Genomic DNA, 14022 nt, shown 5'->3' on the forward strand with positions numbered 1-14022 from the left:
AAACAGAAAAATTTAAATAATCACTTGTGGAAACGTGCTTTTTAACCAGCTTGTCTTTGCTTAAAACAGCCGTAACATGCACGTCTATGCAACATTTCTACAGAGGCTCAAATACACCATAGAGCAGTTTCAATAAAACAGTACAATGTTAAACAGATTAAGAAACCAGTTGACATTGTTGTCTTTGCATTGACACTGCAAGCTGACCCATTCGGTGATGGCAGCTCTGCTTCCATGGTGGTATGCTGACGTCTCCACCCCTAGATCTCCTCTCTGTCTCTGTGACTATGTGTCATTGGATTAAGGATGGGACCGATCCGATTCCGGAGTGGTATCGGAAATTATCGATCCAACCTGCAACATTTTCCGATACTGGAGAAGAGCCACTGTGAATCCTCTCAACTGCTGTTGTTTGCTCTCTGCTTGTTTACTGCTGAGCGGGAGGAGGGGTGAAGTTTTCTGAAGCCAGGATGTTTGAGAGAGCTCTCTTCCGCAGTGTTCTCACTGCGAATAGCGGCAAATTTGCACCCAGCTCTCGGCTTCAAATTGTCTGTTCGTCGAGCATGGATTTTCTGAAAAATTAACTGAATTGTTGCTGAAAATGTGTGCTAAAAAGTTAGCCGCTTCACTGTCCCGAGGCTGTAAAACACCAGCTCAGCGTTCAGCCGAGGAGGACAGTGAACAGAGATTCTGTCCATTGAAAGGGAAAAAGTCTCCATTAAAATCCTGCGCGTGAGCTTCGATGTTGACATTTATTTTAAAGTTGAAAGCCTTTGTTTTTCCCAAAAGTTCGAAGTTTGCGCAGCACTTAAACAATGAGAGAGGAAGAATAACAGAGAGAGACGGAGGGAGAGAGGAAGAGAGAGAGGCTGAGCGAAAGAGGAGAGAGAGAGAGAGAGAGCTGTCTTTTCTCTTTAAGGCTATAAAAATAAGGCTATAAAAGTCTAGAAAAAATAAAAGTACTTAATTCTTTCACCAGAACATCAAATCTAGGCTTTCATCTTAGATACACCTTCTTGCAAATTGTAGCTCAACTTTCAGGTCTCCTTTTTAAGAAAATCCTCATATAAAATCATCATAATGATAATAATATTAAAGCAAACAGAGATCTGATATTGGATCGGAAAAGTATCGGTATCGGTAGATATCCGAATTCACGTATTGGGATCAGATTGGAAAAGAAAAATTGTGGATCGGTGCATCCCTAAATCAGGTGCTTCACGGACATTGTTCAGCTCCCACTCAGTCTGACAGGGAAAAGTGTCTTCACTTGGATGATTCATTGTTTCATGGTTGGATGGGTCATTGCTGAGAACAGCACAGTAGTGTTTGGATGTTTTTATTCACTGATTAACATGAGTAATTGTTGTGGAGAATGACTGCAGACTGAACACAACTTCAGTTTTCTGATAAGTTACACTGATGTACAGTTTTGCACTTGAACGAGTTTAATTGGCTCTATCGATGCAACAACTCGATGTCCATTAAATCTGTTCAGAGGATCCTTGAGTACCGCTGAAATGACTTTGCATCAAAAGACCAGTTACTTCGCGAGAATCAGATGAGGAATATTAATTTCATTGTGGAAGAGTGTCAGCTATGATACAGTGAATCTGGAAAGTAATCACCAGGCTTCACTTTTTCTACATTTTGTTATGTTATAGCCTTATCCAAAAATGGATGAAATTAATTTTTTCCCTCAGAATTCTACAACTACTCACAACACCCAATAATGACAACATGATTTTTTTTTTTAATTTTTGCAAGTTTGTTAAAAATATAAAACTAAGAAACCACTTGTACATAAGTATTCACACCCTTTGCTCAATACTTTGTTGATGCTCCTTTGGAAGAAATTACAGCCTCAAGTCTTCTTGAATATGATGCCACAAGCTTGGTGCACCTATCTTTGGGCAGTTTTGCCCATTCCTCTTTACAGCACCTCTTAAGCTCCATCAGGTCGGATGGGGAGCGTTGGTGCACAGCCATTTTCAGATCTCTCCAGAGATGCTCAATCGGATTCAGGACTGAGCTGTGGCTGGGCCACTCAATGACATTCACAGGGGTGTCCCGAAGCCACTCCTTTTACTATCTTGGCTGGCCATTGTACTGCTGAAAGATGAACTGCCACTCCAGTCTGAGGTCAAGGTTTTAATCCAGGATGTGTCTGTACATTACTGCATTAATTTTTCCTTTAATCCTGACTAGTTTCCCAGTTCCTGCCACTGAAAAACATCTCTACAGCATGATGCTGCCACCACCATACTTCACTGTAGAGATAGTGCCTGGTTTCCCCCAAACATGACGCCTGGCATTCATACCAAAGAGTTCGATCTTTGTCTCATCAGACCAGAGAATTTTGTTTCTCATGTTCTGAGAGTCCTTCAGGTGCCTTTTGGCAAACTCCAGGTGGGCTGCCATGTGCCTTTTACTAAGGAGTGGCTTCCTTCTGGCCACTGTACCGTACAGGCCTGATTGGTGGATTGCGGCAGGAAGGTTCTGGAAGGTTCTCCTCTCTCTACAGAGGAATGCTGGAACTCTGACAGAGAGAGACCATCAGGTTCTTGGTCACCTCCCCGACTAAGGCCCTTCTCCCCCAATCGCTTGGTTTATGGGCGGCCAGCTCTAGGAAGAGTCCTGGTGGATCTGAACTTCTTCCATTTACGGATGATGGAGGCCACTGTGCTTATTGGGACCCTTAAAGCAGCAGAAATGTTTCTGTACCCTTCCCCAGATTTGTGCCTCAAGACAGTCCTGTCTCAGAGGTCCACAGACAATTCCTTTGACTTCATGCTTGGTTTGTGCTCTGACATGTACTGTCAACTGTGGGACCTTATATGTAGATAGGTGTGTGACTTTCAAAATCATGTACAATCAATGAATTTACCCCAGGTGGACCCCAATTAAGCTGTAGAAACATCTCAAGAATGATCAGTGGAAGCAGGATGCACCTGAGCTCAATTTTGAGCTTCATGGCAGAGGCTGTGAATACTTATGTACAGTGTTGCCACAGTTACTTTGAAAAAGTAATCCAATTACTGATTGCTGATTACTCCTTGAAAAAGTAACTTAGTTACTTTACTGATTACTCAGTTGTAAAGTAACTAAGTTAGATTACTAGTTACTTTTTTAGTTACTTTCCCCAGCTGCCGACAACAACCCACCTCAACATGACAATGATACCTGTTTTGCCAAAACCTACTTTATAGTCACCCTTCTTAACTTCAATGAAATAAATACTTGTTTTATAAAAGTAAAATAAAGACCTCTTTCTTGACCTCATATTTAACTGTTGACAGCACTGTAACAGTAAAACTTGTAGTTTCGAACCTACATTGTTTATAAATGTAACTATTAAATTCATTCTAGCATTTTTTCATTCTAACATTTAAATCTCTCTAATATTTTACTTGTCGAAATTACTATTATTTTAAGTAGTATTAGTAATTGTAGTAAAAAAAAAAAAGGCTTCAAAACTGGACCTTTAATCCAGGGGTGTTGTGGGGAAGGGGGGCACATCCCTCCCCCATGCCCCCATTCCATCTGGATTCGCCCCTGCTTTGGCCTTTGAGCACAAAGAATGGAACATTTATTTATGCAGAAAACATGACCAGATTTACAGGTAAGAAAGTTTTATTGCGTTTTCACATCATGTGGTCCTCAGAAAGAGAGTGTAGGTGCATTTGAGTGGAAAATAGTGTTAGTTGTTGACGCGTCGCGTAGGATCAGCTGTTTTTAACGAGACGATACAGAGCGGCTCAGCTCAGAATTCTAAATAAAGGAGGGAAGAAAGTATAAAAATGTCTTGGTAAAGCTCAGTGCTGGTGTGCTGATCACCGCGCTTTAAGAGGTGAGGACGAGTCGAGCAGCTGCAAAAAACCGTGGATGAAAAGCTCACAGCTCGCTGAAAGTGGACAGTTCAGTCGAACCCCGACCTCCTGCCCACAGACCAAGTTTAATGCTGCTATCGACCCACAATGAAAAATAATAGTAACGCACAGTGACATGGAGAAGTAACTTTAATCTGATTACTGATTTGGAAAGATTAACGCGTTAGATTACTCATTACTAAAAAAAGTGGTCAGATTAGAGTAACGCGTTACCGGCATCACTGCTTATGTACATCTGATTTCTGTGTTTTTTTTTTAATCCTTAATCAATTTGCAAAAATCTAAAAAAAACCTCTTTTACATTGTCATTATGGGGTAATGTGTGTAGAATTTTGAGATAAGACTGTAATATGTGGAAAAAGTGAAGCGATCTAGTCTCTATAATTTGCTTCAGGTTTGTGCTGGTTTGTGCTGTTTGCATATAATGATAATAAAATGATTAATCAGCAACCTCTGTGAAAGTCAAGGTCAAAGGTTTGGATTGATGGATTAAACCTGGTGGAAGGGTTGTTTTTAGTCCAGGATAAAGTTAGACAGAAAATTTTGGACAGATGTGATCAAATGTCAAAGCCACACAGAATTTTATATTTTGTATTCTGAAGAATTATAAGATAAGATAAGAAAAGCCTTTATTCATCCCTTAATGGGGGAATTTCAGTGTCACATCGCAGCATAGAACAGTATGCAATAAGGCTGCAACTAATGATTATTTATATATTATAAGTAATCAATTATTCTTATTATATCAGTTATTTTCTTGGCTTAGTTGATTAGTTGTTATGTCCAAACAATGTAAAGAAAAAGTGAGAAATGTTAAGTGACACCTTGTGCCCAAAAAGATTCAGTTTACAGTCAGATATCAGTAAAGCAGCTAGTAAAATAAATCAGAAACTATTCACATTCAAGAAGCTGAAATACTGTACACTCTATACACACACACATACACACAGAGATCCCAAAGAGGAAGAGAGTCACAGTGGGGTTATTTGAAAAAAAATCTCTTTTTGACAGTTTCTGACTTTTTCTTACATACTTGTAATTTTGTTTTGGATCTGTAACTGTGTGCTGGTGCAGTTCCAAATCATATATTGGTTCACAAAGCTGTCAAAAATGCATCTTGGCTGCACGATACATGCCTACATGTTTCACAGTAAGCTCTCATTCGCACTTTTATTTGAGACTGTGAATGCATACTGATGTACAACTAATGCACACCTCTGTTTGCAAAGGAAACTTGCTTGCTGTTTCTTGCTGTCAGTGTGCATTCATATCAGACTTAAAGAGTCCACATAAATGAATACCTTGATTGTGACCATCATAGGGTGCACCGCTCGACTGGTAACCATGATGCCATTGTTGCAGGACAAAAGCTTCAACAAAAGCTTTAAGTATTTGAGTTGTTTTTGTTTTAAATCATGTGATACTTGGTAGAAAATGTGTTGCCCTGTACCCCCACCTTAAATTTGTGCTACTGCTCATAGGACTGGACTTAGTCTCAAAACATCTAAATTATGGGAAAGTCAGTGAAATGTAGGACAGTACTGCTGGCAGTCATGTTAGCATCCTCTTCTTGATATTACTTTTGAGATATAGTGTTCCTTTGAGTTGTTTCCTATGACTCCGATTAATTTCTGCTCTATCCTTTTGTCCGAGGTGCCAGAGATGGAGCAGCAATTGCAACATTACTTAGGGTCCTTTCTCACTGGGCTGCAACAGCCTGCGAATGGCAATTGTGAAGGAAATCTCTTGATTTTGTGCTGTGTTGCTGGGTGGTGCTCTTCCCTCGCTTCACTTGCAGGGCATCACAAGCATTGCACCTAGATTTTGAATTGTTCAGAGTTGGAGAGGTGACAAGGCTCCTCCCATTATGCTCCCAGCATGCCGATCCACCTTGGATCTGCTGTGGGGACCTCGAGTGAAAAAACAAGGGAGCAGCAAAAGGAACTTACTAAGTTATTGCTGAATGAATCAAATCAAATGAAAGGATGCACAGCCCCGAAGCACTGATAGACATCGCTGTGTCACAGAGAAGAGGCTGGTCCAGCGAGTGGATGAGCGTTGTCTCTGTGCCAAGGACAAAAGGAGGATATAAGTGAGGGATTATATATCCAGCAGGGACATCGTTCTGCAAGTTGTTGAGTGCACTGTAGGCTTTTTATTCTTATTTTTTTATTATTTTGCTATCACTGGGCACTCCAGCATTTTCCAAATGTGCTCAAGTCTGCCTTAAGTCTGCCTTAAGTCTGCCGATGAGCACCATGGCCCATTGTGCATTGTTGGGTTTATGGTCGTTGCTGAGGTTTATCATGAACTGTCTCTGATGATCCCACTTAACTCTTGACAAATGTCAAATACGCCACTGGATTTTATTAGTACCTGGATGCTTAGTTTCACCATCTCTATCTTTGCATGTTTGACATTTCTTTGTTGTTTCTTTGTTGAATCAATTTTTTTTTAGCGATTGTAGCTTTTGAGAAGGAGTTGTAGTATTGTATGAAGAAACTGGGAGTGGTGATTATGTCAATGTTAGCAGTCAAAGCTTTCAATAGAAGACATCAGACGTCTGAATCTGACATCTACTCCACAGGTTTTGGCTCCTGTTGACAAAACAACAGTCAGACATTCCCTTTCACCTCCAAATATGTTTTTTACACTGCAGATGTTATTTCCTGAAATGTCACACCATTTGCACAGTCAGTTGGTGGTAAAACTTTCTCAATAACTCGCGTTTCACAACACAGCTATGCTGTTGAAGGCAATGTGTCATAAAAAAGTGGAAATTTTTGTGAGTTTTTTAAGGTGATCTGTTATGTTGGTTTTGTCGGACAGCAGCTTGTTAAGTCACTGTGCTGCGCCTGAACCAGGGCTGCTAATTTGTGGCCCTCAGGCCACATTTGTCCTGGCCTCCTTTTGCGTGGACATGGTTTATCATCATCATCAGAGGCTCCAGCACATTCAGAACTGCGCTGCCCAGGTCCTGATGAGGAAGCGCAAATATGACCACATCACCCCCATACTTCATTCCCGGTCCAGCAGAGGATTGATTACAAGATCTGCCTGTTGACCCAGTGCCTCCATGGCCGCACCCATGCTTACAAAATGATGTAGAACCTTGTTTTACTGTCAGCCTCAAAACTAACACAAAGTACTTTTAAACCTCTGTAGGATTTATTCTCAAAGAAATTAAAGTATTATCTGTTTTGCATTTCCACAATTTATGTGAGTTGTCTTTTTTCCAATAAAACATGACAGTATGAGTTCACTTTCATGCACTTGATGTTGGTCTAAGCATCTTTGTTGCTACTTAACTTAAAGTAGAACTACATAATGGCAACTAAAGCTTCTGTCCATCCACCTACACTCTAAAAATCGAGAGTGTTTACGACCATAAGCTGTCTGCATGTGTCAAGTAGTGACTGTGCATATGTTTGTGTAAGAACAGTAAATATGTTTGTATTAGCCTGTAGCTTATCAGTGAGTAAGTAGCATTTGTTAGCTTGCTGTAATAAGTTGTGTTGTTTATACTGCAGCCTGCACAGATTCATGATGAAGCTGTGAAAACTCTTGTTGTGTTGTAAAGAACTCCTCCGTCTGAAGCTGTCTAGTGTCTGACACTTATTGTGCAAGAGCTTTATTTGTTGATATGGGGTTGCTTCTTTTCTCTGTTGCGAAAATCAAGCGAGTCAGCAAAAAGAAAAACGGTGGAACAAGATGAGACTGACTGGCATGGGTGACAGGAAAACGTTGGTGATAAAAGAAGAAAGTACCCCCCCAGGTTTGACCGTTGGTCAAAAACCAATTAATAATTAATAGCATAGGCTTGTGTGTCATACATCACACTGACAAAGTGAGCAACCTCGGGGTAATTTTTGATCTTACGTTGTCCTTTGACCTCATAACATCTCTAATACATTAGAGATGTTATGAGGACTGCTTTCTCCCATCTGTGAAATAAAGCGAAGGTTTGTCCCATCCTGTCTATGGCTGATGCTGAGACCCTGATTCATGCATTTGTCTCTTCTAGATTGGATTATTGCAATGTTCTATTTTCTAGTTTACCACAGTCCTGCATTAGGGGTCTCCAGTTGGTACAAAATGCTGCTGCCACACTTTTGACACAAAGCAGAAAGTTTGATCACATTAAGCCCATTTTGTCATCTCTTCACTGGCTTCCTGTTTCTGTGAGATCGGATTTTAAGGTTCTGCTACTAACCTATAAAATAGTTCACAGACTGGCACCTCCCTTCCTAGCTGAACTAATTAAACCCTACGGACCGGCCCGGGCTTTGCTTTTGCAGGATGCAGGACTACTATGTGTAATGATTGTGTACTGTACAAAATGGTTTTGTATCTTTGGAATAATAATTCAGGGCAGCATTGTGAACATCACCCAACAGTAGGGTGACTAATGTTGGTTCCAAAGAGCCCATGGTTTGGACTCAAAGCCCTCAGTCTGTCTTGTAGAAACAAACATGAACATGCACAGTTGACCAGAGCCAGGAGTTGTTGCACGTCTTGACATATTCATACTGTGTGGAAATACATGCAACCAAAGTGTGTAGTGAAGCCAAGCTACAACTCAGGGCACCTCATCATCATCATTCCACCAGAGAAGCTCCCACCTGGCTGTGTTTGTTGCCAAGTCCTCCCGAGCAGACACTCCAAATGCATATACACATAAAGTAAATCTCTTCAGCTGCTCCTTTGTTTTCACTCTGGGTCACCAAACCAAGCGCACTAACCACCTGGTCACCACCCCGGCCCACATGCATACAGGCATATATAACATATTATAGCACTGGAATGACTTTGTGCCAAACGGTTACTTTGGGAGACTACAATGAGGAGTACCAGTTGTGTTGTGAGGGACCATCACTTGTGATATTTTGGCCATGTGGCGTGTTTCTCTGGGCATGATCCAGCATGCAGATGCCTCAGTGTTGAAGATGCCATCAACAACACAGTCTCACTTCCAACCCTTTACATTTTGACACAAAAGATTAGCTTTTTAACCAAAGTCAATATGTGATGAGTTGGGTACCCCCTTTGCATCACTATATGGTGTACAGAGAAAAGCTAACAATAACCCTAAAAAAACTGCTGTGGGAAAAAAAAAACACATTTCCCTACCCGCCACTATGTCACATGAAGGTACAACCCAATTTGTCACATAGTGATGCAGAGGGCCACTGACCAAACGTCAAAATATGAGGAGGTGGGAGTGAGAATGTACATCCAGCATCTGGGAAAGATCAATGGGACACCCACATTTCACTTGGCTGTGACAGATAGATGGTTCCTTTGAGAGATGGGGATGGACCAGTTACTGCCTGGGTGGTTGTCATTCAGGATTCAAGGTGATTCCTCAGCATGGTGGATGCACCAGGACATGCTTCCAAAACTTCATTGTTGACAGACACTCTGATGTGATTTCTGTGCGAGCAGGAGGCACAGACGTTTGTGTGTGTGTGTATCTTTGTGGCTGTGCCTGAATGAGCCCTGCACATGTGGTGTTAAAATGTAGAGAGTCAGTAGATGTATAAAACCGGAGAAGCTGTCTTTTCCTGACTCCCCTCTTTTTCTGCTGTGAACTTTGCAGTTCCCAGCCGGCTGATTAAACAGGGCTTCCTCGAGAACTACAATCGATTTCAAACGCCTGTCAATCACACTCACGCACCCACACTCTCTTTCGCCTTCTGCTGCATTTTACCCTTCCTGTGTGTGTGTGTGTGTGTGTGTGTACATCCCAAATCGACAAGAACTGGAAATCAGATCTAATCTCTCTCTCTCTCTCTCTCTCTCTCTCTCTCTCTCTCTCTCTCTCTCTCTCTCTCTCTCTCTCTCTCGCTCTCTCTCTCTGGTCTCAGATGTTTTTCTTTCTTCTGAGCTGAGGACAACAACCCATTCATCTGTGGTAAGTCTCAGTCTCTCCCTTTCTCTGTTTTTAAACCCGGTCTCTCTCTCTCTCTCTCTCTCTCTCTCTCTCTCTCTCTCTCTCTCTCTCTCTCTCTCTCTCTCTCTGTGCTGCATATTCCTTTTGGCTCTGCTGCAAAGATGCTGCGTCACCGTGGCGACTTCATGGCGGCACACTTGTAGAATGACTGCAGGAGAAGTAGCAGAGTACAACAAATATTTTTGTTCATTTTGTCTCGTACAGTAGATACTCTGTGTGTGTCTCTTCGAGATTGTTATCTCCTTATTGAGGGGAAAGCATTCGTGTGTCAGTGAATTTATGTATTTTTCTGATGTATTCTAGAGGTTTTAAGCACGTTTTCTTTCTTTCGTGTTTTATTGGTTAGGCAGTCTGCATGTGGGTGTGTGCGTGGGTGTCTAGACACTCCCAGACAGAGTTGTTCTGTGTGGCTGTTCTGCTGTCACATGGTTCAGGTGCAGCATAGAAAGACACGTTATCCACTCTCATTGAAACGCTGTTGATTCATTCTGTTTGGCAAATAAAATGCTGGTGGTGAATGTTCTCATCCCTTGCTGTAAGAAGTGATGATAAACACAAAGAAGAAGACAAAAAGCCTGGTGGATTTAAAAGGAATTTTTTTTATTATTATTTGCCAAAATTATACCATTCATCATCACCAGGAATGGTGAAAACAGAAATTAATAATAAGTTTAATTTAAGTTTAATAATAAGGTTTTCAAATTTCTTGAACTGATCATGTTAACTTTACATATATCATTTAAAAAGTTTCCAAAAATAACCTATTTGCTGTATCCAAGGTCTGTTAGAAAAGAACAATTCTGGGCTCCTCAGCACAATTGTGATGGTAGGAATGACCCAGTTGAGACAAACAGCACTTCATCGACTGATTTGCAGGCTGGAGTAGAGAGCAGAGCATGAAAATAATGCAAGGTTACAGTGAAAAAGTGGAACAGAAAAAGAAACATACTTATATTATATGTACAGCATGCAGAGTCCCCAGTCCCCTCCCGCCCCCACTGTTACAAAAATATGTATATCGATTCCATCATTTTAAAATTTTTTAAAACAAATTTTCATTAAGCTACAACCTCATTTTTTTTCTTGTTTTACAATTGTTACAGGTGTCATTGTAACTAGGGCTCGACCTGATTTACATTTTGAGATAATCTGGGCTTGTCAGAGTGGCTTCAATGGAACTGTGCCTCCCCTTGGGTTAATTTACATGCGGATAGGTGCCTTTAAAACAGCAAAATACTGGGAAACTTCCAAATGCTGAACTAACATTGCCTGACACCAAAATCATAACGCCCCTTCACACATAATGTGAATTTGGTTCGATTTGCGCATAAAGTGCACATGAAGCAGGAATCATGTGCAAAACGTGTGAAATCGTAGCTGCCTTGAACACCTGTTGCTGCAACTATTTGCGCAAACCAGTGGCTGAAAGACATGATTGTGCACTGTGCGAACCATCGAACCCTCTCGCGGTAGGTCATATTCATATTCGGCCATATTCCAGGTGACACACATGAACATCTAACACTGCTTGTTTGGCACTTAGAAAATGTGTGGCCATTCGCACTATTAACATGACAACAGTCAGCAGACAATCATTGTCGTGCTGGCAGTAACAATTTGTCTAAGTACTCCACGAGTGTGGCTTTGGCTCTGTGCGCTGAACTAACAGGAGGTGTGGCCATCCGACCGACTGCAGCTGGACATCCCAGTGGACAACATGTACTGCGTTTGATGGAAATGGAATAACAACTGCCCACTGTGACGCGCATGTATCTGCTGGCTGTCATCACGGTGGACATAAATAAAAACATATATCGCTGTGGCGGAGGGCTGCAGCAAGCACACACATGCTGCAGCCCATTGACAGGTTCCCCCCAAGGTTTGAAATGGACCATCAGATCATAACACACAGCAGGCGATCTGACTGTCACCCCTGTGAGCTTTGTTTCACATGATGCAGTGTTAGTCCTGCGGCGCGCCCTCCACAAGATACGCACGCGGAACCGGCTGTACATCGCCAGCAGATGTGGACATGAGAAGAGTGAACTGCTTCTCATTCATATCATTTCATGACTGTACATCAGTGACCATGGGTCATCTACAGAGGAACAGACGGATCATATTTGTATTGTCCACTTGATAAATGCGGGGTTTTTATATGGTGTGTGGTTTTATTTGTTTTTTAAAATACTGTCCATGTCCTTTCTGATATCAGGCAGTTTCTGTGGCACCTGTCCACAGAACAGTTACGGTAGCTCAGTAGTAAAGTTTGTGACTAGAAATCAGGCTTTTGGAAAGCCGTGGGTTCAATTCCCGTGGGTGGCATGTAATTTTTTATTTTTATTTTTTTTATGGTTCATGCATTGCGGGAACACAGTGCCAGGCAGCCTGCTGTTGTCCGCGTTGCATGAACCATCGCACCGGCAATCAAACACGCTTGCCCGTCAGCGTGATGTTTCGTGGTTCACTCATACGAGCTCTACCGCCGTGAATCGCCCTGGAGTTGTACGTATTCGCACTTTGTGTGAAGGGGCCCCTAAGATTTTAAACAGAAACAATGCTGACAGTCATAGTACTAAATAATGTTCTCCTTTAAGTATAGCTCTTTTGTCTTTCATTTGTTACTATTATGAAATTGTCGTGTTGTATGCAAAGCCTATGTCAGTATAATACATTGTAATCAGCTTGTCTCATCCCACTGTGAGTAGTAAGAATGTGACAGGAGCCAGAAATGCTAGAAACTACTTGAGGCTCAGGGCGTCAATCAACACAATCTGGTTTGGTTGATAAATAAACATTGTTTTAATCTTATATCATTCAGATAAATTGGACCGCCCCCACTTTCTTACATTTGCCAAAGCGGTTATGTTTTTCACCCATACATATCTTGTGTGGTGCTGGTCTGGATCCAGTAGATAATTACAGATACTATTTTCACTTTTCTCAACATCATTTAATCAATTTCTCATGAAATAATACATGGACTTGAAAACACAGAGATGCCAAAACATTTGCATAGCACTCTATACATATCGAAGTGCCTGACATCCTTAAAAATAATCTTTTTACTTTTGCACAGTTGAGAGTTTTCCCCCTTCCTTATGCTCAGTGGTGGGATCTGAGCTTGACATGCTCTTTCAAAAATCCACACAGGAAAAAAGCAGCATTTTGTGACCTATTCCTTCTGTTAACATGAACCACTGCCACTTAACTGTGTTCTACTCACCAGTGCAAAGCGGCATACATCAAAGCTAATGCCTTCAGAAGAAAGTCAATATCAATGGTTCCAAAAAAGAGACAGATGGTTTTTCTTGGAAGATGGCAGACTGAAAAGCTTAAATTCCCAGTCAGTTAACACTCAGAAGATGGATAAAGAGAGGAATCGAAACCATCCCCTTGTTACCACTTCCACCAACAACAGAGCACAGTTTGTGGCAGCACAGTGGCTCAGTGGATTGCAGGGTTGCCTCACCAGAGAGAAGGTCCCAGGTTCGCTTCTGATTGGTCTTTCCTGAGGGGCGTTTGCATGGGTTCCCATGGGTGCTCTGGCTAGCTCCCAGCTTCAAAGACATGATAGTTTAGGTGAATACATGGCTCTAAATTGGCCATAGGTGAGAGTACAGTGGCTGTGTGATTGTGTTTTGTCACTCTGTATGTGTCTGCCTGCAATAGAATGGTCTTCTGTCCAGGGTGGATCCCTGCCTCTTCACCAGTGACTGCTGGGGTAGGCATATTATGAATACATATTCATATTGTTGTGAAAGTGTAGTGACACGGACCCACAACAGGGGGCGCAAATGAACGGACAATAGAAGAAGTCAAATATGAACACTTTACTGTTGTGAATGCCACAACTACACACAGCAGATTATAGAACAAATACAGAATCAATCAATCAAGGTGTCGTGTGGGCAGGCTCGACAATAGGAGACGTCCGTCTGGAGAAGAACTGGAACCACACGATTTCCTCCGCCACCGAACCAGGAGAATACTGGAGCCGCCAAGTTCCGAGTCCCCAGGTGGCCACCGTCTCCGCGTGTCGGATCTGGTACTGCTGGCGAAGAGCAAAAACAGTCAGGTGTGGGTGTGTGTACACCCCGTAACAAGTATGGTGGTTATTCCACCTCCACCTATAATCCACACTCGTGTAGCTACTGTCAATCACTTAACTGGCGGGAT

General features: G+C 41.9%; 1 long non-coding RNA gene across 1 annotated transcript in view; it reads right to left on the reverse strand.

Moving 5' to 3' along the window:
* Window positions 1-9766: 9766 nt before the first annotated feature.
* The window catches only part of LOC117524045, a 28284-nt gene continuing 24028 nt past the window's right edge, over window positions 9767-14022 (reverse strand). The window contains exons 2-3 of the long non-coding RNA XR_004564685.1: window positions 13805-13810; window positions 9767-9810 (exon numbers count right to left, since the gene is read on the reverse strand). This is a non-coding gene — a long non-coding RNA (uncharacterized LOC117524045). The remainder of the gene's footprint in view (window positions 9811-13804; window positions 13811-14022) is intronic.

The sequence above is a fragment of the Thalassophryne amazonica genome, chromosome 14, assembly GCF_902500255.1.
Source record: "Thalassophryne amazonica chromosome 14, fThaAma1.1, whole genome shotgun sequence".
In the NCBI taxonomy this organism is placed as follows: Eukaryota; Metazoa; Chordata; class Actinopteri; order Batrachoidiformes; family Batrachoididae; genus Thalassophryne; species Thalassophryne amazonica.